At 42.2% G+C, this 22,460-nt stretch overlaps 1 long non-coding RNA gene across 1 annotated transcript; it reads right to left on the reverse strand.

Moving 5' to 3' along the window:
* Positions 1-292: 292 nt before the first annotated feature.
* Positions 293-21,830, reverse strand: LOC115462581. Its single transcript, XR_003940894.1, has 3 exons — positions 21,760-21,830; positions 6,787-6,937; positions 293-1,234 (listed from the first exon to the last, which is right to left on the reverse strand). It is a non-coding gene; the product is annotated as an uncharacterized LOC115462581 (long non-coding RNA).
* Positions 21,831-22,460: the final 630 nt, after the last annotated feature.

The following is a 22,460-nucleotide window of genomic DNA, read 5'->3' on the forward strand; positions in this document are numbered from 1 at the left end:
CCAAATAACAGTGTACGTACCCAAAGCATTAAAGTGTACTTTGTAGTCCCATCTACAAAGAATCTAGCTATGGAATCTATATGCATATGAATTTGTCAATTTTCTGCTTCCCTTTTTCTGTATGCACATTCTTTTCAACAAAGTAAACAATGCAGTTGATTTCTCCACATCATCATATAATCTATGAATAATGCATGCACAATTATTTTCCCACTTTGCATGCAACAAAGAGGTCAAATGAACATGAAAAAAATGCCCAAAGTTTATGACTTTTTTTTTTAATGAGCAAGAATCAAATCTTTTTTGTTGTTGGATATGCACACCCCTAGCATCAGTTCCAATGAGGCTCAAAGAAGCAGCCTTATTACTCATAGAACGGTAGGTATCAAATGAAAGAGTTTTCAGAAATGTAAACACTTCTAGAATCAAATAAAAACAAGAACCAAAAGGGGTGAGGGGGTCCATTAATGATGTTTGGTTTTAATTGGCAACTGAATTGAATTAGTGTTAAGAAAAATATTAAACTGTTGCTTTAAAGAGAGACCCTGCCTATCATGTGCATCCAAAAGATGATGAGGTGGTAACTTTCTTTTATTCATATTTTCATTACTGTGATAATGAGAAAAGAAGAGATAACAGGGGCTGTTTTCAAAAGAGCTTTGCACAGACATGGGGCTGGAAAAGAAGACTCCCATTAAAAACATGGCCCCAGTCTCTTGAACTTCCTTGAGTCTGCCTTGACTCTTTAACGCATGGTTTCATTTTTCTTTCATGTATTCATCTTCATGTTATTCAGCTGCTAGTTATTAGAGAGACCACTCTGTGTTTTCATGTACGAAATGAGGAGCAATATATTTCTGGATGGTGAAGTTTGGGGCATATTGAATTCATAAACCAAGCGACAGTGTTCTTGTTTGGAATTCGAGGGTGGCCTTCTCCTAGCATTTACCGGATGAGTCTTCTAACCACAGAGTCAGAGAGACTTTGCCATAATTTTACTGTTCTAAAACCGAATAAAAGACACCAGGGCAGGCTGCAATCCTGTAAGCTAGACTTCAGTGAAGCCAGTCAAGTCAGATTTGTGGTTCATGAAGGCACACTAACATGAAAAGAAAAAAACAAAGCATGGCTGATTGATGATAGTAGCTGGAGTGCTACCACAGCAAGGGCTGTCCATAAAAATCTTCATGAAGTCAGCTACATCCATTTTATTGATTTCACTGTACAGATGTCCCTAAAGGAAAAATACCCACATCACAATCAAATCAAATCACAATGGTGACAAGGAAGAAAATATGTAACTAAATAGCAGAGCATGCCATGGCACATCACCCTAATGAAGAAGCACCAAACACAGGGCAAATGGCCACTGTACAAGTGAAGTAGGAGCACTGCTTTGTTGTGTCTGGATTTAAGGCAGTCATTTCCTACCCACAGGGCCGTGCCGATGCGGTAACTACTACTACTACTACTATTTAGCATTTCTATAGCATTACAAGGCGTACGCAGCGCTGCACAAACATAGAAGAAAGACAGTCCCTGCTCAAAGAGCTTACAATCTAATAGAGGGGTAAGCACCGCAGGGGGCGCCATCCTCTGGGGGGCGCTGCCGCTGCGTGCTTACCTTGCCCCTCCCGCTCCCATGTAGGAACTGCCCGCCCTCTTCTCCCCCCCAAGATCCCTTTCCTTTTTTTTTTTCTTTTAAATTTACCTTCCTCCGGCAGCGCAGCATCAGTGAAGGAGGCGGCGCTCCCAGTCCCGACGTCTCTAGCCTTCCATTCGTTCGCTCAGTGTCCCGCCTTCTTCTGATGTCACTTAGCGAGTTGTCCACTTAAATCACAATGCCAATTAGTGCTGATAATTGCTTGTTAACATCCAATTAACAGTGCTGATTAGCTAGTTAACTAATTTATGCATATTGTTATAGAATATGCTTTGGTTTCCACGTGGAATTTCAGGCGCCATGTATAGAATCTGGAGGATTATTTTTATTTTTTATGGGGGGCTGGGATGTCTCTTTGAATGTGCCTTTTCTATTATTATTGGCAGTTCTAACTTAATTTATTTTACTGTAAACCACTTTGATGGATACGAAAGTTGGTATATCAAGTTTCTTAAACTATCAAGCTCTATCTTCAATGCAAAGGTCACCACATCTTTAAAAAGTTATAGTGGAATTAGAAAAGGTTCAGAGAAGAGCGACAAAAATGATAAAGGATATGGGTCAACTTCTCTATGAGGAAAGGCTAAAGCGGCTAGGGTTCTTCCGCTTGGAGAAGAGACAGCTGATGGGAGATATGATAGAGGTCTATAAAATTAGTGGAATGGAATGGGTGGGTGTGAATCACTTGTTTACTCTTTCCAAAAATACTAGGACTAGGGAGCACGCAATGAAGCTGTTAAGTAGTAAATTTAAAACAAATCAGAGAAAATATTTCTTCACTCAATGTGTAATTAAACTCTGGAATTCATTGCCAGAGAATGTGGTAAAAGCAGTTAGATTAGCAGGGTTTAAAAAAGGTTTGGATAACTTCTTAAAAGAAAAGTCCATAAGCCATAATTCAGATGGACTTGGGGAAAATCCACTGCTTATTTCTAGGATAAGCATCATAAAATCTATTTTACTGTTTTGGGATCTTACCAGGTAATGTAACCTGGATTGGCCACTGTTGGAAACATGATACTGGTCTTGATGGACCTTCGGTCTGTCCCAGTGTGGCAGCACTTATGTTCCTATGACAATCATGGTGTGCCAGTTGTCTCCATTCTTAATGTTTCTCATCGTTTGGCCTATGCTCCCAGGTTGTCACCATTTTTTATGTCATCACGGAAGACTTTTCTCTGCTTTCCTCTCTTTTGCCCTCTACCATGCTCTCCAGTACTAAATTAGCTAATGTGTTATTACAGCCACTAAGCACAGACCAGCAAATCTAATTTTCTCTTGGAAAGGTCTTCTACCAGGCTTCTTCTATCTCCCATCACCTCCTGCACCCTTTCAGTCATGATCATGTCCTTATAGTTCAAAAAGACATTTTGTTGCATTTATAGTTCTTTTTTTTTTAATACCTTTATAATTTATCTTTTCCCCTTCCTCCAGAAAACATGGGCCATTCAAGAATAGAATTAGTTGGTTTGAAGCTGTGGCCAGTCTGATAAGAAAACTAAGAGCTGTGGGAAGAAGATGTAAGAATTTGAATAAGTTCTGCTTTGTTTTGCCAGCTCCCAAAAGGAGACAGTGAAGATGGGGATTCCCATCCCTGGCCTGAGCTGGGAAGATGAGTAGACAGGGTACACAAGAGCAGACGAGGCTGAGATGGAAGAGAAGGGATAGAAACCAGAAAAGAGGCAGACAAAGGGAGAAAAGGATAGATAGTTATAAACAAGTTAAAAGCAGAGAGGGAAAAGAAAGAAATGTGGAAGAAAATCAGAATGGAGCATGAAACGAGTGAAGGGAGTTTTACAGAATTGGAGAAGGATCAGACAGGTTTGGAAGGGACCGAGAATTGGATATACAGTTTGAAAGGGGAGGAACTTCATAATATATTTAGGAATATATTCCAGTTTGTAATGTTTGCAGAGATTGATTTATTTGCAGTCCCATTTACTGTACTACTTGCCCCTATATTTGTTCTGTTACATTCTTTTCATTCCCCCGTCATTCCTTTTCTTACCCTACATTTTTTTCTTTCTTCATATCCTCTTTATTATCCCTTTTCATTATAACTTGTCTCTCCACCTCACCTATCATTTTATTCCTCATAGTCTCTCCTTCCATTACTTCCTTCCTCTTCTCAGTTGACCGTTCTTCAGTTTTATTGTGTTTTTGTGCCCAGCAATATCCTCCATTTGCATTTTCAGCTTAGTTGGAACCAGCCTCTAGTGGACTATGGTCCCATGAGCCTTCATTCACAACTACCTAGACTTTTCCTCTAATTGTATATATATCTCACTCTAAATTCAGGCCAGCCATTACCCTATCACTCCTTTCACAAACTACAGTTCCCGTAAGAACCTAGCCAACCTAATCCCTATATCTTGTCACTAGATACTGCCATTGAGTATGGCTGAGACTCTCTCCTTTCAGCAGCTAATGTAACTCTATCGGCCTCAAAAGCAAAAGCCAAGCCCAGGGCTTCTAAATGGCAGTGCAAAATATGTGCCACCGAGCCACCCCCTCCAGTTTTTCACACCATGCTCCCCCTATCCCATACCATACTGTTTCTTCTGTTGCCTTCCTCCTCCATGGCTCTGCTTCTGCTGAGCTGAATGAAAGCAGTGGTTAACTGGGAGGAAACATTGGGCCCAGTGGATAGTGATGTAGCCCATCAGTAGGAACAATTAGAAGATTACCACATATCTTCCTGTGCTGCACCCACTATCTGGACTGCCTTGTGTAAGTATATTAAGTTGGCGAAAGATAACTTAAAGCTCAGAAATTTGGAAGAAATAGAACTATTTAAATGTGCTTTTACATAATTAGGTGTTGGCTGATCTCTCTCTGCTTCTTGGAAGCCCGGTGGACCTGACAATATGCTGCTATTGGTCTTCTAGGTTTTGTTCACAACTTTTTAACTGGTGGCCTTGGGTTGCATTTTATGGATTCTTATTTATCTGTTTTTTTTGTTGCATGAACTTTTGCACCTTTGTTTTTGTTTTTCAGCAGTTCCATCAGTACTTTTCTATCCATGTTTCACATGAAGTACGAGGCTTGATCTGTCTACATCTGCTTGTCCAACATATACATACCAAAAGGCCTCGGGGTCAAGAAAGGCAAAACCCAACCATCCAAAGATGCAGCATCTAAGCACAAACTAAAGCAACAGAGTTTGAGAGGTAAGACCTCACAACTCAATGACGCAACTGCCCAATGACATCAGTACCTGAAGCCACTACCGTCTTCTTCCCAGTTTTGTCCAGAAGGAACCCAGGGAGAAGCCCTTGATCCCTTCCTGGAGCACAGACTTTGCTGGTTGAAGAAGCAACCAACAGAGGCACATGCCAAGTGAGAGAATATGAGGTGGAAGAAGAGTAAAGGAGAGGAAGGAGGAGAAAAGGAAAGGGAGAGAGAAGAGGAAGAGAATATATTGGGTCAGACCAATGATCCATCTAGCCCAGTATCTTGCTTCCAGCAGTGGTCAATTCAGGTTACAAGTACCTGACAGAATACCAAATAGTAGCAAGGCTCATGCTACTGATCCCAGGGAGAAGCAGTGGAGTGGAGGAGTAGCCTAGTGGTTAGAGCAGCAGACTTTGATCCTGGGGAGCTGGGTTCGATTCCCAATATAGCTCCTTGTGACTCTGGGCAAGTCACTTAACCCTCTATTGCCCCAGGTACAAGTAAGTACCTGTATATACCACATATATCAAGACCCATTTCCCAATGTCTATCTCATACACACCCAAGTGTTCTTATGTGCATCTATGGCATCCCCCACAGATACACCACTGTCAGACATATTCTCACAAACACACTACTGCATCTTTAATATTGACATACATACAAACCTCATATATACACACCCTAGAGACAAACTTCACTGCAAATACCTTGAGTCCATCTACAGGAAATATGTCCTTAAGTCACATTGTAAGTGTGAATTTTCCAGCTTGTTGTTAGGGGAGAAAGTTATCCACATAGAAAAGATGTTAACCCCAGTTATTAGTAACTAGGTCTCATTGTATAAAATAGGTCTTGTGCTAAAATAGCATGAGTTGGGGGTAACATACATCTTAAAGGTAGACCAAGTTGATAACTATGCTCCTTAGGATATTATCAAGCTGTGTTATGGAAATAACCTGCATTATTTGGCCCTTAATGCAACTTAAAGGGCACTAACTCAGGTTGCCTTCCCTAATGCAGCACTACTTAAGTCAATGTGGAAAACATAGTAATGAGATGCAAAGTATGCAAATTCAAATTACCCCTAGCGTTAGTACCGTGAAACTACTGCTAAGAGTTGCCAGCTCCATTTTGGATCTCAGCACCAGCAGGCAGGAGTTACTGGGGATTGCTCCTGCCTACCTCCCTCCTAGGACCCCAGGGATTTTTGCAGGTAAAGGTGAAGGCAGCCACAGAGGGGATGAGGGGGTGGAAGGGCATCTTCTTAACTTGGAGAGGGGGGCAGCCTTTTGCTCCCAGGCCAATGGACTAGTGCTATTTGTGAGGTGGCCCACAAGCAGTTTGTCCTTTACCACAGAAGTCACCAACCTGTGGTACAGAGATACTGCAGGTTGGTGATTCCTGAGGTAAATCAAGGTGTGGTAAAAGCTCTCCTTTTTCCACACCTTGATAACTTCCCTCCACCCCCCCCCCCCCCCCCCCCCCCCCCACCTTCTTGATGTATCTGTTTGACTTTTTGTACAAACTAACTGATGTAAAATCTTACAAAGTTGTCCACTGAGTGGAGCATATTTCGTTTAGATGATTCATAGGTCTAATTCAATAAACAAAATGAAATAGTTTTGTTGTGTTCAAGTTTTGTGGGTTTTTTAACTGATGTTTTTAGATTGTGTATGTTTTATTGTAACCCACCTAGGCGGATAAATAACTAAATAGAATAGTTCTATAAAGGAAGGATAATCTTCAAGAATAAGGTCCTTATTGAAAAAAAAAAAAAGCTGCATAAGGTGAAAATTATCTTCTACCCACTACCAGATGCTCACTTTCCCTATCCAATCTTGCAAGGTTTACAGGACCTCATGGGATCATCCTACAAACTTGGCTCTCAGTCTGCCTGGCTACACCAGTTGGGAGGACATTCAAAAAATAAATACATGTAAACTTACATATGCTAATGTAACCCGCAGGCAACCACAGGGACAAAGGATTCCCCTGGAGAGCACAACTGGAAACTCCATGAGATATGCAGATGGTCCTTATCTGCAGCACTGTTTGGAAAAGCTGACCTCTTGCTTCCAGCATGTTATAGTATTTACACTAAGAAAATGGAGACATGACACAAACACACATTACACTGGGAGTTGTTAGATGTGGCAATCGTTAACAAAACAACCATCAACAGAATGGGGTGGGGGTGGGACACAGCCAGTCTGAGTTCCACATTTTTGATACAATTCAGCTATTAAAAATCTTGCATACATCAAAGGAAAAGGTCCTTCTTAATTTATTTTATGTATTTATATTTAAAGAATGAACGCCAAGTGTAAAACAGACATAGTTATTTGTGGCTATGCCTGCAAAATTCAAAAGTCTGTTGTTGTTTTTTTTATCATGGCCATGTAAGTTACCACCAGTGGAAATCCCAGTAGGATCAGAAACCAGTCCCAAAAGAGACACTTTTGGAGAGTTGCCCACTAAATCTGGAAGCAAAACAGAGCTTCATCTGATGAGAGGTCACTGTTTATTTTTATTGAATGGCAACTTGGAAGAAGACATCAAATAAAAAGATGGAAATGTATTTACCACAGAATGACTTAAATATAAATCCACATATACATCCAGCTTCTCCTACATAAGCGCGCAACTATGGAACGCACTACCAAAGGCCATAAAAACAATGCACGACCTAACAATCTTCTGTAAACTACTGAAAACCAACTGTTCAAGAAGGCATACCACAATGATCCATCCTAAATACTAGACAACTAGACTTTACATGAATTAGACAAATCCGAACTCTTTACACTAGACTGATAACCTTCGTTGCTACTAATGAAAATTACGCAATATGCACTACCACTTTATTTCTCATGCCAGAAATGAACTTTCTATAGTTGATTATCTAACTTATTTTATAATTCACTCTATCATTCAAGAACTTCAATGCAATACCACTTTGTATTCTACTTTACCATTTAAGCTTCTAATGCAATACCACTTGTAATTCTCTATCTGGAAATGGTGATCGCCATTATGGCATAATGTAAGCCACATTGAGCCTGCAAATTGGTGGGAAAATGTGGGATACAAATGCAACAAATAAATAATAAAATAAATAAATTGCCATTGCAAGGGAAGAAAGATGCTGTATGGCTGTTACCAGGAAAGCGGGCACAGATACACTATAAGTTGCATAATAGTGATTATGATGTTTTTTGTTTGTTTCTAAGGCTTTTACTGTGGAAATTGCGTATGTGATACAGTAAAGAAAACCAATGCAATCAAATTACCTAGTATGTAGAAAGCGTCACACTCAGTTATAACTTCCATCTGGCACACTGGCTAACATTCCAAGGCAAATGCCTATTATTTGTAACTAAAGCTTCCTCCCAAACCTACTATGAGTAACCTTGAACATTTCATTCTGATGTATCACTAAGTGCTGGATAAACTCTGACCGCTGACCGAAGCTCTTCATATCCCAACCTCCATGCTAAGGTTAAAGTTGAGTCACGGGTCTCTCTCCCTATTGAAATGAATGTTGGTTCCCTTAGGTGATCAAACCCATTGTCCAGCTGAGATAAATTTTAACCAGCTTCTAGGAGCACTCTAATCATGCAGAAAAATACATGGATGTACAGAATTAGGAGATAAAATGCATGAAAAAAGCTGTCTGTTAAGGATTAAGTGGCCCAGAGCATATACACTATAGAGGCATTTCAGCTGTCCTCTGCCATCAGTGCAATGGTATGTGATAATTCAACCTTAAAATGATCTGGCTTACAAATTTCCATATAAAAAAGTAAGTGAGAGGATTGGGTTCTGTCTCTTCTTTTAAATCTTCATGGGCTTGATTCATCTCTGAGGCCAGAGCTTTGCTAGATGAATAATGATTGAATACTAGCTTTTCCAATTTATAAGAGGGTTGCCATTCACTCGGTGCTGCTGAATTTAGCCAGTTAAAGGTAAGTGCATATTTTTATCTGTTTATCTTTAGCTATCTATATCTAGGGTTGACTGAACTGGTTAAAGTAGCTAGTCACATACACAAGGACTAACATTGGCTGCACATAGGGGCCCTTTTACTGAGCCGCGACAAAAAGTGGCCTGTGGCAGTGTGAGCGCAACGTTTGTGCGTGCACTGGACCAATTTTTGCCACTTCCTGGAAAAAGGGCCTTTTTAAGGGGCCGGAAAATGGGTGTGCGGCAAAAGAAAAACCAGCACACACATCCATTTTCAGCCCGAGACACATTGACTTAGCGATAAGGTCTCACGCGCTACCCGGGCAGTAGGCATGCAGCGCACACACATTGCCGTCTACCGCCAGGTAAAAGCAATGCGGTAGAAAATATAAAATATTTTCTACAGCATCTTTTCAGCGTGTGCCAAATTCAGAATTACTGCCTGGGGCACACAGTAGCCAGGTGGTAATGCTGATTTGGCATGCGCTGGACGTGCGTAGGTCCTTAAGCACCTTTGTAAAAGGGCCCCATAGTACAGTATGACTTGCTTACCACATGTGCCCTAGCTAAACAAACTCCTGTTTACGCTAACTTATCTGTCTATACTTTCTACCTCCAGTTGACCTCTTTGCTGTCTACTAAGATGTATTAATGTGTATTGCAGTATTCTTCAATGCAAGGCCTGGGAGCCAAAGACAACTCCTAGGGGACCTGCCTGTACAAAATGACTGCCTTGGCCTCTTGCAGCAACTTTGCCGTACAATTAATGCTCCATAAGGCTGCTGCTAGAGGTCACAGCAGCCATTTATTTATTTATTTCTTACATTTGTATCCCACATTTTCCCACCTATTTGTAGGCTCAATACGGCTTACATAGTACCGGAAAGGCGTTTGCAGACTCCGGTGAGAACAAATACAAACTGATGTAGTGGTAAGATAAAGTTCAAGTGGCATAGCCACATTAGGGAAATGTACAACGGAAGAGTTGAGTTTTGTCCATTACGTACTTTAGTTTTGTTGTGTTGCAGGGATTAGGCATCTAAGTTGGATCGATGAGGTATGCCTTTTTTAAAAGTTGGTTTTTAGTGATTTCCGGAAGTTTAGGTGGTCGTGCGTCATTTTCAAGGCTTTTGGTAATGCGTTCCACAGTTGTGTGCTTATATAGGAAAAGCTGGAAGCGTAAGTTGATTTGTATTTAAGTCCTTTACAGCTTGGGTAGTGCAGATTTAGATGTGATCGTGTTGATTCTGATGTGTTTCTAATTGGTAGGTTGATCAAGTCTGTCATGTACTACTACTACTACTTAACATTTCTAAAGCGCTACTAGGGTTACGCAGCGCTGTACAATTTAACATAGAGGGACAGTCCCTGCTCAAGGAGCTTACAATCTAAAAGACAAGTGAACAGTCAATCCGAAAGGGGCAGTCAAATTGGGGCAGTCTGGATTACTGAACGGTAAGAGTTAGGTGCCGAACGCAGCATTGAAGAGGTGGGCTTTAAGCAAAGACTTGAAGATGGGCAGGGAGGGGGCTTGGCGTAAGGGCTCAGGAAGGTTGTTCCAAGCATGGGGTGAGGCGAGGCAGAATGAGCGGAGCCTGGAGTTGGCGGTTGTGGAGAAGAGTACTGAGAGGGATTTGTCCTGTGAACGGAGGTTTCGGGTGGGAACGTAAGGGGAGATGAGGGTAGAAAGGTAGTGAGGGACAGCAGACTGAGTGCATTTGTAGGTAAGAAGGAGAAGCTTGAATTGAATGCGGTATCTGATTGGAAGCCAGTGAAGTGACCTGTATCCCAGGGCTTCACCATAGATAATTTTGTGGACCAGGGTACAGATTTTGAAGGCAATGCGTTCTTTGATTAAGAGCCAATGCAATTTTTCGCAGAGGGGTTTTGCGCTTTCAAATCGCGTTTTTCCAAATATAAGCCTAGCTGCCTTGTTTTGAGCGGTCTGGAGTTTCTTTAAGGTTTATTCTTTGCATCCTGCATAAATTCCATTGCAATAGTCTACGTGGCTTAGCATCATTGATTGTATCAAGTTGTGAAATGTTTCCCTCGGGAAGAATTGTTTCAAGCGTTTGAGTTTCCAGATAGAGTGGAACATTTTCTTTGTTGTGGATGCCACTTGTTCAGGCAGTTGCTAACGGCAGGAGCACGTGAGGTTCACTCCTCCCCCAATGTCCCATTGAACTCCCTGGGAGGGGGCCCTATCCTGAGGAGGGGGGTTAGGAGGTATGTTGATGTTTTATCAGATCAAGGCAGCTTACAATGTAAACAAATACATAAAAAAGGAACACCATATAATATATAGGAAAGCCTAATCTCAATCACAGAAGAACCAAACATAGAGCCATCATTATCCGCAGTATATATGTAAACCGTATATGAAGTGTGGAATAAACATATTAATATTAAAAGCCAACTGAAAAAAAATGGACCTCGGGGGTGCTAGGAAGGAGTCTTGTCTCATTGGAGGAGGTGGGGGGGGGGGGGGGGGTTGGGAGGATGAGAGCGTCTAAGGCTCTATATTATGTGGGTCCCAGACAATATTCCGCCGGGACCCGCATAACTGTCTTGTGTAGGCCCTGGCTGAATATTGGCCAGGACCCACATAAGCTCTGGCAATCAGCACAACTGCAAATAACCCTCGACGGTGCCCGGACATTGCTTGGCACTGAATATCCAGAGCTAATTTTACCTGCAGCAGCCAGGGTTTAAAAAAAAAACATTGCCTACCCTGGCCCTGGGCAGAATATCAACCAGAAAGAGAACATCTTGGGAGAAGGAAGCTGAACCTGAACTGGGAAGGGAGAGAAAGAGAAAGAGAAAGAGGTCAGAGGATGTGATGGTCCTAAGGTGGCCATATAGGTAGAAAAGGTGACAGTGCAAGCTAGAAGCTTGGGTCCATAGGGAGAGGAATGGCCAGTAGAAAAAAGGAGGTGATGATGCCCCTGTATAAGACTGGTGAGACATCATTTAGAATATTATGTACTATTCTGCAGACCGCACCATCAAAAAGATATAAACAGGATGGAGTCAGTCCAGAGTGCGACTACGAAAATGTCAATGCTCTTCATCATAAAGCGTATGGGGACAGACAGATCTCAATATGTATACTTTGGAAGAAAGACAGGAGAGGGGAGATATCATCCTGATACCCACCCCCTAACACTCCCCCCAAAACTCCCCAGTAGTTTGGAAGACCTCCCATCCTGATCCCCCTATCCCTTCAACACCCCTTAAAAAATCTCTGGTAGTCAGGTTGACCACCAATCCCTCCCAACACCAAAATAAAAGCCTGGTAATTTAGAGGATCCCTGCTGCCAATTCCTCAATTTCTATAACACCCGCCCCCCCCCCAAAAAAAAAAAGAAATCCCTAATAGTCTGGTAGATTCCAACCCTCCTGCCATTCCTGCCCTGCCCATATACCTTAAACCAGAGTCACTTAACCCTCCATTGCCTCAGGTACAAACTTAGATTGTGAGCCCTCCTGGGACAGAGAAATATCCACCGTACCTGAATGTAACTCACCTTGAGCTACTACTGAAAAAGGTGTGAACAAAATCTAAATAAATAAATAAAGAGTGATGCACACTCACTTCTAACCCCACACTACCATCTTGCAAAATGATACCACCTGACCCCGTGCAGTGTATCCTAGGCCACATTGAAAAATAGGGTGAAATTTGAGTGGACAGAAAAGAAAGAGAGGAAACAGCTAAAAGATCAATTTGTCTGAGATAGATATCATGAGGGAATGGAAGAAGACAAAAAGGGAGAGAAGAATAAATGGACAGCAGCCACTAGAAAGAGAGTTAGCAGAAGACAAGCAGAAAAGAGAAACTGGAACCAACATGATTGGAAAAATAAAATGCCCTGACAGCAAATGTAGAAAAAAAGTGTTTTATTTTCAGTTTATTAAATGGAATATGCTAGCTTTGGGAATTGTGCATCTCAGATGTCTTTGTATTTTGTTCACTACAAGAGGAAATGATTTTCTATTTTTATTTCCCCAGTGCTGCAGTACATGCCAAGTTCAACTTCTTGGGAGTCCAAGTTCAATTTTTGTCTTTTTATTTCTATTTCTAATTTTTTATCCTTTGTTCTGTATTTGATAATAGTCTATCTGTATTTTTCATGTGGCTGGGGTGTGTTCTGTTTGCATGTAGTTTCTATGTTATACTCTGTAGCAGTCCCACTTGTTCTGTTTTACCAGTAGTAGATGTGTTGGTGTTTTAGGGCCCTGTGTAATATTTGTAGTGCTGCCTATTCATAGGTAGGGATCTTGTTGTTTGAATTATAGGAATTAGTGCTATTGTTATATGGTAGATTTGCTAAATATATCTTGAGTTAGGATTTAATTTAGGTTTTGTATTATTTTACAGTGTGCCTAGTAGTGAAGATTTATGTTGCTATTGCTTAAATGATATGAAAATCAGAATATTTTTTGTAAGGTGACATTCATGAAGAAATGTCCTAGTTCTAATCTATACCTGTTATTGGGGGAGGTAGGGTTTTTGTGGATGCAGAGCATGCTTACATTTAACCCATCAAAACACCTATACTATACCAGACAAAAGGTCTGTGAGGGTCACGTATACTCTGTGTCACATATATGAATATCATCCATCAGGCGTGTCCTGACTGAAAAAAGGTTGAGCACCACTAGTGTAGATGTATTTTGAAATGTTTAGAGATAATGCTAAAGCATGAATCTTAGATAACTGTCTAATGTTTCCTCCCTGATTGAGTCATCTGGCTTATAATAACATTTTTACACTAATGTATACCTGCTTTAGAATTTTACAATAAATAGGCATTTTTGTCAGATTGTATTGTTTGAAGGGATTGCCTTCAGCACTTAAGAAAATTATATGTTGGAAACCACAATATCCATGAACTCTTTCAGCAAAAAAGGACAGAACTTTTAAGCAATCAGCTTGGTCTTTTTGATAATGGCTCATCATCAGGACATACAGCACACAGTTTCTGAGCATCAAAATGGCTTATAATGTTCCAGGTTAGGTCTAACCCAAGCCTACAAACAGGGAATAGTGATAACAATAATGAGAGCACCTCATTTCACATTTCCAAAACCATTTAGAAAGGCATTTCACATCCACTAATTGAAAACATTGGCAAATTTGAAGTACTCCCCAAGGGTATATACTACTACTACTACTACTATTTAACATTTCTAGAGCGCTACAAAGTGTACGCAGCGCTGTACAAACACAGAAGAAAGACAGTCCCTGCTCAAAGAGCTTACAATCTAATAGACAAAAAGTAAAGCATTTAAATTTAAAATATTTAAGCAGTCAAGCACAAAACAGTCACAGAAGGACTGAAGATGTTGAAGGGTGGTCAGTGTGATTAGGTGTAACTCTGGTTGGAGTAGTGGGAGAAGGTGATAGAAGAATAGAAATGGGTGAGGTGAGGTAAAGTAATGAGTGGGTTGATAGGGAGGTTATATAAGACATGTCACTCTAGGGGTGGGTGGGTAGAGGGGTAGGGTGGGTGGGATTAAGTCTAAAGCAGGAGAAGGTATTCTCTGCAGCCTATCTGTGAGAACTATATATAGTACTCTAATATAGTATTATATATCCTCAACAGAGAAAATAACATTTATATGATGTAATTTCTTCCCTGAGTCAGAGCTTGTTGCAAGAGGGGAGAAAACTTTTTAGGAATGATTTATCCAAGGTTTTCTCTCATTTTGTGTCTATAAGTCATAAGTACATAAGTATTGCCATACTAGGAAAGACCAAAGGTCCATCAAGCCCAGCATCCTGTTTCCAACATTGGCCAATCCAGGTCACAAATACCTGGCAAGATCCCAAAAAAGTACAAAACATTCTATACTGCTTATCCCAGAAATAGTGGATTTTCCCCAAGTCCATTTAATAACGGTCTATGGACTTTTCCTTTAAGAAGCCGGCCAAACTTTTTTAAAACTCCGCTAAGCTAACCGCCTTTACCACATTCTCTGGCAACGAATTCCAGAATTTAATTACACGTTGAGTGAAGAAAAAGTTTCTCCGATTCATTTTAAATTTACTACATTGTAGCTTCATCGCATGCCCCCTAGTCCTAGTATTTTTGGAAACAGTGAACAGGCGCTTCACACCTACCCGTTCAACTCCACTCATTATTTTATAGACCTTTATCATATCTCCCCTCAGCCGCCTTTTCTCCAAGCTGAAGAGCCCTAGCCGCATTAGCCTTTCCTTATAGGGAAGTCGTCCCATCCCCTTTATCATTTTCATCGCCCTTCTCTGTACCTTTTCTAATTCCACTATATCTTTTTTGAGATGCAGCGACCAGAATTGAACACAATATTCGAGGTGCGGTCGCACCATGGAGCGATACAAAGGCATTATAACATCCTCATTTTTGTTTTCTATTCCTTTCCTAATAATACCTACAAGCTCATATTCAAAGCACTTAGCCTCCCAAAGTTCCATAGAAACCTATGGAACTTAGCCTCCCAAAGTGCTTTGAAAATATGCCTCTAGCTAATATTCTATTTGCTTTCTTAGCCGCAGCAGCACACTGAGCAGAAGGTTTCAACGTATCATCAACGACGACACCTAGATCCCTTTCTTGGTCTATGACTCCTAACGTGGAACCTTGCATGACATAGCTATAATTCGGGTTCCTCTTTCCCACATGCATCACTTTGCACTTGCTCACATTAAACGTCACCTGCCATTTAGAGGCCCAGTCTCCCAGTCTCGTAAGGTCCGCTTGTAATTTTTCACAATCCTCCTGCGATTTAACGACTTTGAATAACTTTGTGTCATCAGCAAATTTAATTACCTCAATAGTTACTCCCATCTCTAGGTCATTTATAAGTTGCTTGAACAGCTTGGAAGTTTCCCTCCTTCCTTTATGAAACTCTTTTTATACTGGCAGTACAGGCATTGCCTATGAGCACACCACCCTGAGTGTGCCTGATCTCTGATCATGGAAGCTCAGCAGGGTTGGGCCTGGCTGGTTTCTACTTGGATGGGAGACTGCCTGGGAAGGAATACCAGGTGCAGTAGGTTTTCTTGGTTTTTTCTGCACCTTTTGCTCCTTTACAATTACAAGTGGGAGTTTCTAGGCTTAGTGCCTTTGGCTCCACCTTTCTGTGGGAAATGTTACCTATTGTTATTTTCTGGGGCTAGTGCTCTGGTCTCCATGGTAACCATGGAACCTCAGTGCTGTTGTCATGGGGGCATTTCCTCCAGGTGCAATAGCTTCAGCAATATAGTTGTTTTTCTGGAAGATGGTTGGCTTTCAGCCTGAAGGTCACATGTTTAAGGTTGGTTTATGCATCATATTAGAAACTGGCCCTCAGCTTTTTTTCTATGGGGCATATTTTTCTTTCCTTTCCATAGCTGGTAAAGTTTACACTAGGCTGCAGTGGTGGTTTCCCATAGCAGTTCTGCTCTTCTAGTTTTGCTGTCAGACTCTGATCAAAGTATTGCATTCCAGCTCCAGCTTCCACTGTATCTGTGGCACTTTTAGCTGTTTGTTGCAGTGTCTCTAAGGCTTTTATTGCACTTTTTCTTTATATTGGACAGCAAGCTATACTTCAATTTAGCCTGCACTTCTCCCTTAAGAAGCATTGCTTTTCTTTCCTCTTTGGCCCCATCATCTGCGGTTTCTCTGTTTGGCCGTTCTGAGCCCTCATGTTCAGTTCCAGGCTTTGCCTCTCGGCATGGCTATGACTCCATTCACCTTTTCCTAGGTTTGGGAATTTTGTGGCATTCTCCACAAGGACCGCATCAGAGTGCACCTCACTCTAGATGAGATCTGAGAGTTTATCTTCCTGGGTCTTCTTGGAATCCTTGAGCTGGGTGGTCACCCTTCAAATGAGCCACCTTGTCCCATTCCAGACAGCTCTGGTACAATTTTTTTCTTGACCGAGGACTGGAGGATCTAGGTTCAGACTTGGGTGTGCAGTCTGCTCAGGGCGCTGAGTCCTCGGGTCTGGCTATGCATTCATGTCTTGGGCGCTGTGGCAGACACTTTGGAGGTAGTGCTGTTGCGGTGCTCATAGATAACATCTACAGCTCTTGCTTCTCGACGGGTGGTCTCCTGTGTTCCAGGAGTGTCAGCAGTGTCTTCCGTGGCTGTTCTCGGAATGCCAGCGTATGAACTGGTGGCTTCACAATTCCTCCCTGTGGAAGGGATGCCTTGGTGCTTCCGCAGTGGATGGTAGTGGTCACAGATGCAAGTCTCTTGGACTGGAAAGCCCTTTGCCTCCTCCTTCCGTTTCCGGGGTGGTGGATGGCACAGGGGACGGTGTAGCTGATCTCCCGCCTGGATCTGCTTTTGGTGCTGTTTGTCTTCTAGCCTTTAAGACACATTGCAGGCCAAGCGATGGTTGTGCCATCTCCCCCGCCTGGCCTGCTTTTGGTGCTGTTCGTCTTCTAGCACTTCAGGACACGTTGCGGGCTAGGTAGTGCTTCTGCCATCAGAGAAGTTGAGGCGGTGGCTGCTTCTTCGACAGAGTGGGGGACTCGGAGTCAGACTGTGGCCATCAGGGCGTGTCGCCCTCATGGAATGGGCAGAGGACCTCATGTTCCGTTTCTACGCGGCCCACTTTGCGGGCTTTTCCTAGGGTGAGTTCTCTTTTCTGCCATCTTCTGGTCTCGGCAAAATGGTTATTCCGCACCAGTGCTTCTCAAACATGGCCTCAGGTAGAGAGCTCCATAGGTAGATCTGATGGCGTCCTGGCTGGACGCCCAGGTGCCTTCTTTCTTCTGTCATCAGAGAGAGGGTGATTCGGCAGGACTGGTTGTTCTATTGCATCCTTGGCCGGAGGACGTTCTTCAATAGTGTTTCCTCCTTGGCCTCTCTGCGGCCGAGTTCTTTTCAAATCGCTCTCCACTGGGGCTGAGTCATTCTGGTAGCTCTGGATTAACCACGGCGCCCTTGGTATGTGGATACAGTGAGGCTCCTGGTGGTGCCTTCGTTTTGGATCTGCTTGACTCCGGGCTCTTCGTTCTGGGTCCGCTCCTGAGTGGATGATCCCTCTCGCTTTGGTCTTACGGCCTGGTGCTTTGAGAGGTCGACTCTGAGGAACAGATTTCTTTGGACGCTATGGTTACTGTTCTGATGTGATCTTGTATGTGGTCCACGGTCCACCGCAACCGCGTATTCTCAGGTGTTGAGGATTTTTTGAGGCTGGTTGCGGCCCACGCTTAGTCTTCATTGTGGGCATCTGTTCCTCAGCGATTGAGTTCTTTCTGCAGGATGGGTTGCAGAAGGGCCTGGCCTGGTCTTGCACTCAGAGGTGGTGCATTTCTTGCAGAGTGCTTTGCTCCTCCACGGCTGCGACTTTCTTCTCAAACCTTGTTCATATTCTCCGAGTCTAGCTTGGGGTTCCTTGTCTACCAAGCATTGCTTCGGACTCCTTTTGTTCCTTTACAGAATGCTTTGCTTTAGGAACTTACAAGCAGAGTGCAGAGTGTCTGAATTTTTAGTGCAGCCATTCTGAGCTGTTTTTTCTGCAATTTGCTGAGTCTGGAGTGACCTTGCTTTCGGTTCCTTCTTTCTTTTCCGGCTGTGGTTTGGCTTTTCTTTTTCATCCTCTCTTTCTTTCTGGAGGGAGAGAGGAGGATTTTCACACGGAGTACACGGCGCTTCTTCTTCTGGATGTTTAGAGGGCTCTCCGTTATTTGCAGATGTTGCATGTTTTTCAGCATTCAGATCTTCTCTTTGTCTTTGTTGCTGGTTCTTGCTGTGGGACGGCAGCCTCTGGTCTGATCTGATTTTTTTCTTGTGGAATTGCAGATAATTTGTGGATTTTTTGGTAAGGGGGAGCGGCGACTTCCCACCCTACTTAGGGATTGCTTTGGTACATCCCACCAGTTCTTGGATTCATCTGCCGCATATGCTAAGGAAGGTAAAATTATGCCTTACCTGCTGATAATTTTCTTTCCTTTAGTAGCAGCAGATGAATCCAGGATCCCGCCCTTTGTCAGCCACGCTTGTTTTGCCTATCCTTATTCAGGTCTTTAGTTTACAAAAAAAAAGGAGAAGAGGAAAGAGAACAGAAACCTCTGAAGAGGACTCCATCACAGTCGTGGTTTCTCTCAAGTCAGACTGACAAGTTTCTGTTTTGTATGGTTGGTGAGGAAGGCTTCCTGGTTTCTTGTCTGATTCTGCTTGGTAATGAGACATGTACTGAGGTGAAGGAGGAGCTGGCCATTTGGTATCACTGCCTTCAGCTTTGTAATCTCTATCTCCACCTACTAGTATATGGACACAACCCACCAGTTCTTGGATTAATCTGCTGCTACTAAAGGAAAGAAAATTATCAGCAGGTAAGGCATAAGTTTACCTTTCTTAGCATTAAATCTTAGTTGCCAATTATCGGACCATTCTTCAAGCTTCGCTAGATCCTTTCTCATGCTATCTAAACCCTCCGGGGTGTCCACCCCATTACAGAGTTTGGTATCATCCACAAAGAGACAAACCTTACCAGACACCCCTTCCACAATGTCACCCATATTGTCCGAGGACCGACCCCTGCGGTACACCACTGTTAGCATCCCTTCCTCAAAGCAAGCTCCATTTACCACTACCCTCTGTCTCCTTCCATTTAACCAGGTTTTAACCCAGTCAGTCACTTTAGGTTCCATACCAAGGGCACTCAGTTTATTTATCAGTCACCTGTGTGAAACCATGTCAAAGGCTTTGCTAAAATCCAAGTGTACCATATCTAGTGTGCTTCCCACGTCCAACTGTTTGGTCACCCAGTCAAAGATTCCTCTGACATGACCTGCCTCTAGTGAAGCCATGCTGCCTTGTGTCCTGCAGTCCATTTGATTTGAGAAACCTCACAATCCTCTGCTTTAAAAGCGTTTCCATAAGTTTGCCCACTACTGAGGTCAGACTGACAGGTCTATAATTTCCAACCTCCTGCTTACTTCCGCTCTTGTGCAGAGGGACCACATCCATCCTTCTCCAGTCCTCCAGGACCAGTCCAGACTCTAAGGAAGTATTGAAGATGTCAAACAGCGGAGCTGCCAAAACCTCTCCAAGTTCCTTGAGCACCCTCGGATGTATTCCATCAGGCCCCATCGTTTTGTCTACTTTTAGTTTAGCTAGCTCCTCATGAACACAGTCTTCTGAGAATCAGTCCCAGTCTTCCATACATCCATCTCATTTGCATTTGTTTTCTGCAGTCCTACCCCTGGCCTTTCATCCGTGACACAGAACAGAAATAATTGTTAAGCAGTTATCAGCTTCTACATATACCGCCCCCCTCAACTTTGAGTCTCACAATGCTAGTATGGCACATCCTCCTGTCGCTTATATATCTGAAAAATGGCTTCTTCCCCAACTTTACCGTATCGGCTATCTTTTCTTCCATTTGCCTCTTCACATTCCTGACAGCTTTTCCAGCTTCTCTTAGCTTTTCCTGGTATTTTTGCCTGTCCTCCTCTTTCTGATTCATCTTGTAACATATGAAGCCTAACCTTCTCTCCCTTTTATCAGCTACTATGTTCGTGAACTAGAGCAGTCTTCTTTTCCTCTTACTTTATGTAATTTTCTAACATAAAGGTTTGTCGCCTTTAAAACAGCTCCTTTCAGTTTCGCCCACTGCTGTTTACTTCCTTCAGCTGTTCCCATCCAACTAACTCTTTCCTGAGAAATTCCCTCATCCCAGCAAAGTTAGTTCTTTTGAAATCTAGGACCTTCAATCTCAAATAAGCCCTCTCCTTCTTTGTCTTAACATTGAACCACACCATTCGGTGTTCGCTAGATGCCAGATGATCTCCCACCGTAACATCAGAAACATTCTCCTCGTTTGTGAGTACCAGGTCTAGGATAACTCCATCCCGCGGAGGTTCCTTTACCCACTGCTAAAACAATTCTACCTGTGGAGAATCCAAGATCTCTTTGCTTCTAGATGACCATACAGCAGGGAAGCCCAATCGACATCCAGCATGTTAAAATTGCCTATTAGTAATACTTTCTCTTTCCTAGCTATTTTGTGGATGTCTTCAATTAGGTGTCTGTCCATTTCTTCTGACTGTGAAGGTGACCTGTATATTACACCAATGTAAAAACATTTTCTTTTCCCTGTTACCAGTTTAACCCAAAGTGCTTCTTCGCTGATCTGACCATCCGGCATGTGTGACAGACTCCTTGTGATGTCATGCAGCTTCTCTTTCTGTTTTCTGAACCCAGGACCCTACTTTTACCGCAAAACTGCACTGTTGTGAACAGGGACCCTGCGTTTATTGCCTTTGTTTCTGCATTGTTTGAATGTTACCATTGTTTTCCATATTATCCGACTTTTCATTTATCCAACAACAGGTCAGTCCTGTTTAGGTCGGTTAATCAAGACTTTACTGTATTTGAGATCTGGATTGGCCACTGTTGGAAACAGGATACTGGGCTAGATGAACCATTGGTCTGACCCAGTATGGCTACTCTTATGTTCTTATTTATTTATTTAATTGGATTGTAATTATGATTTATTCTAACATGTTTTTAATATATTTATTAACAGTTTTTATTAGCCCCTGATACAGCCCCAGAGAGGGCGAAACATGGCCATGTCAGGCTTTTAAGTATTTATGTGTTTTATGCTTTTATGTGGTGAATAAACGTGGATCTTTTTATCTTCGGACTGATGGTTTGCTGCCTATTTTGGATTTTGCAGATCGCCTGATTGTTTGTTTTCTTAAACTTTTTAACTTGACAACTGTCTGTAAGTCAGAAAAATGCCTCTTAAGCAGAACTATGCAATTGACTATCAGAAGAATGGGCTTGCCTGCTTTCCTTAAGGCTCTGAAATCACATTTCCATTTCTCCAGGGCAAGGTTCAAGTAGCCATTCAGTCCTGGAGAAAATGGAATTTGTTTTTAGATTATGATCTCTTTTACTGGACTGATCACCAAGAGGTAGAGACATAGATTCGTTTTTTAATAAATGGTAAAAGACAATGAATACCTTTAAATGAACCCAAATGACAATGAATGAGCCAAATCCTCATATGCGATATTTGTTTTCTGCAACAAGGCCCAGACACAGTGATGCTAGTTTGGAAGGGGGAGAAGAAAGAAGCATGAGTCACTTTACCAATCATGTTGACAAGCAGCCAAACAAACATCATATCTCCCAAATCCTATGGCTGATGATGGCAGCAGTTCAGCAGGAAACTGAAAATAACACCATCAATCTAGCACCATTTTGTCTTATATATACAGAGAAGGAAGCTGGTAGGAAACTGATGGCTTCAGAAAGCTACTTTGCTGAAATCCAAAAGGTATAAAATATATATAGGCCATCCAAAAATCAAAAGAGAGAGGCAGGCAGCACTGTTTCTGTTCCGTGTCACAGAAAAGTGCTTTCTAAAGATCTGTCCGGAGGGTTAGAGAACCAGAGAGACTGAACAGTGCATAGTTGAGTCAGAGAGAAAAGAAACCCATATAGTAGAGAAAGAGCAGAGGCAAGCAGACATGAATCTACATTTCTTCTCATTTCTAAAAAGCTACCAAACGTATGCAGTATAGGACAGTTACATATAAGAGAGACAGTTCCTGCTCCATAGAATCTACAATCTAGTGTGATTGAATCGTGATCCTTGGAAGGAATAGGTATGTAAATAGTGGTAGAAGCAGAGGAGTGAAGATAGTTGATATTCCTGAGAG

Source organism: Microcaecilia unicolor, chromosome 2 (genome assembly GCF_901765095.1).
Source record: "Microcaecilia unicolor chromosome 2, aMicUni1.1, whole genome shotgun sequence".
Classification (NCBI taxonomy): Eukaryota; Metazoa; Chordata; class Amphibia; order Gymnophiona; family Siphonopidae; genus Microcaecilia; species Microcaecilia unicolor.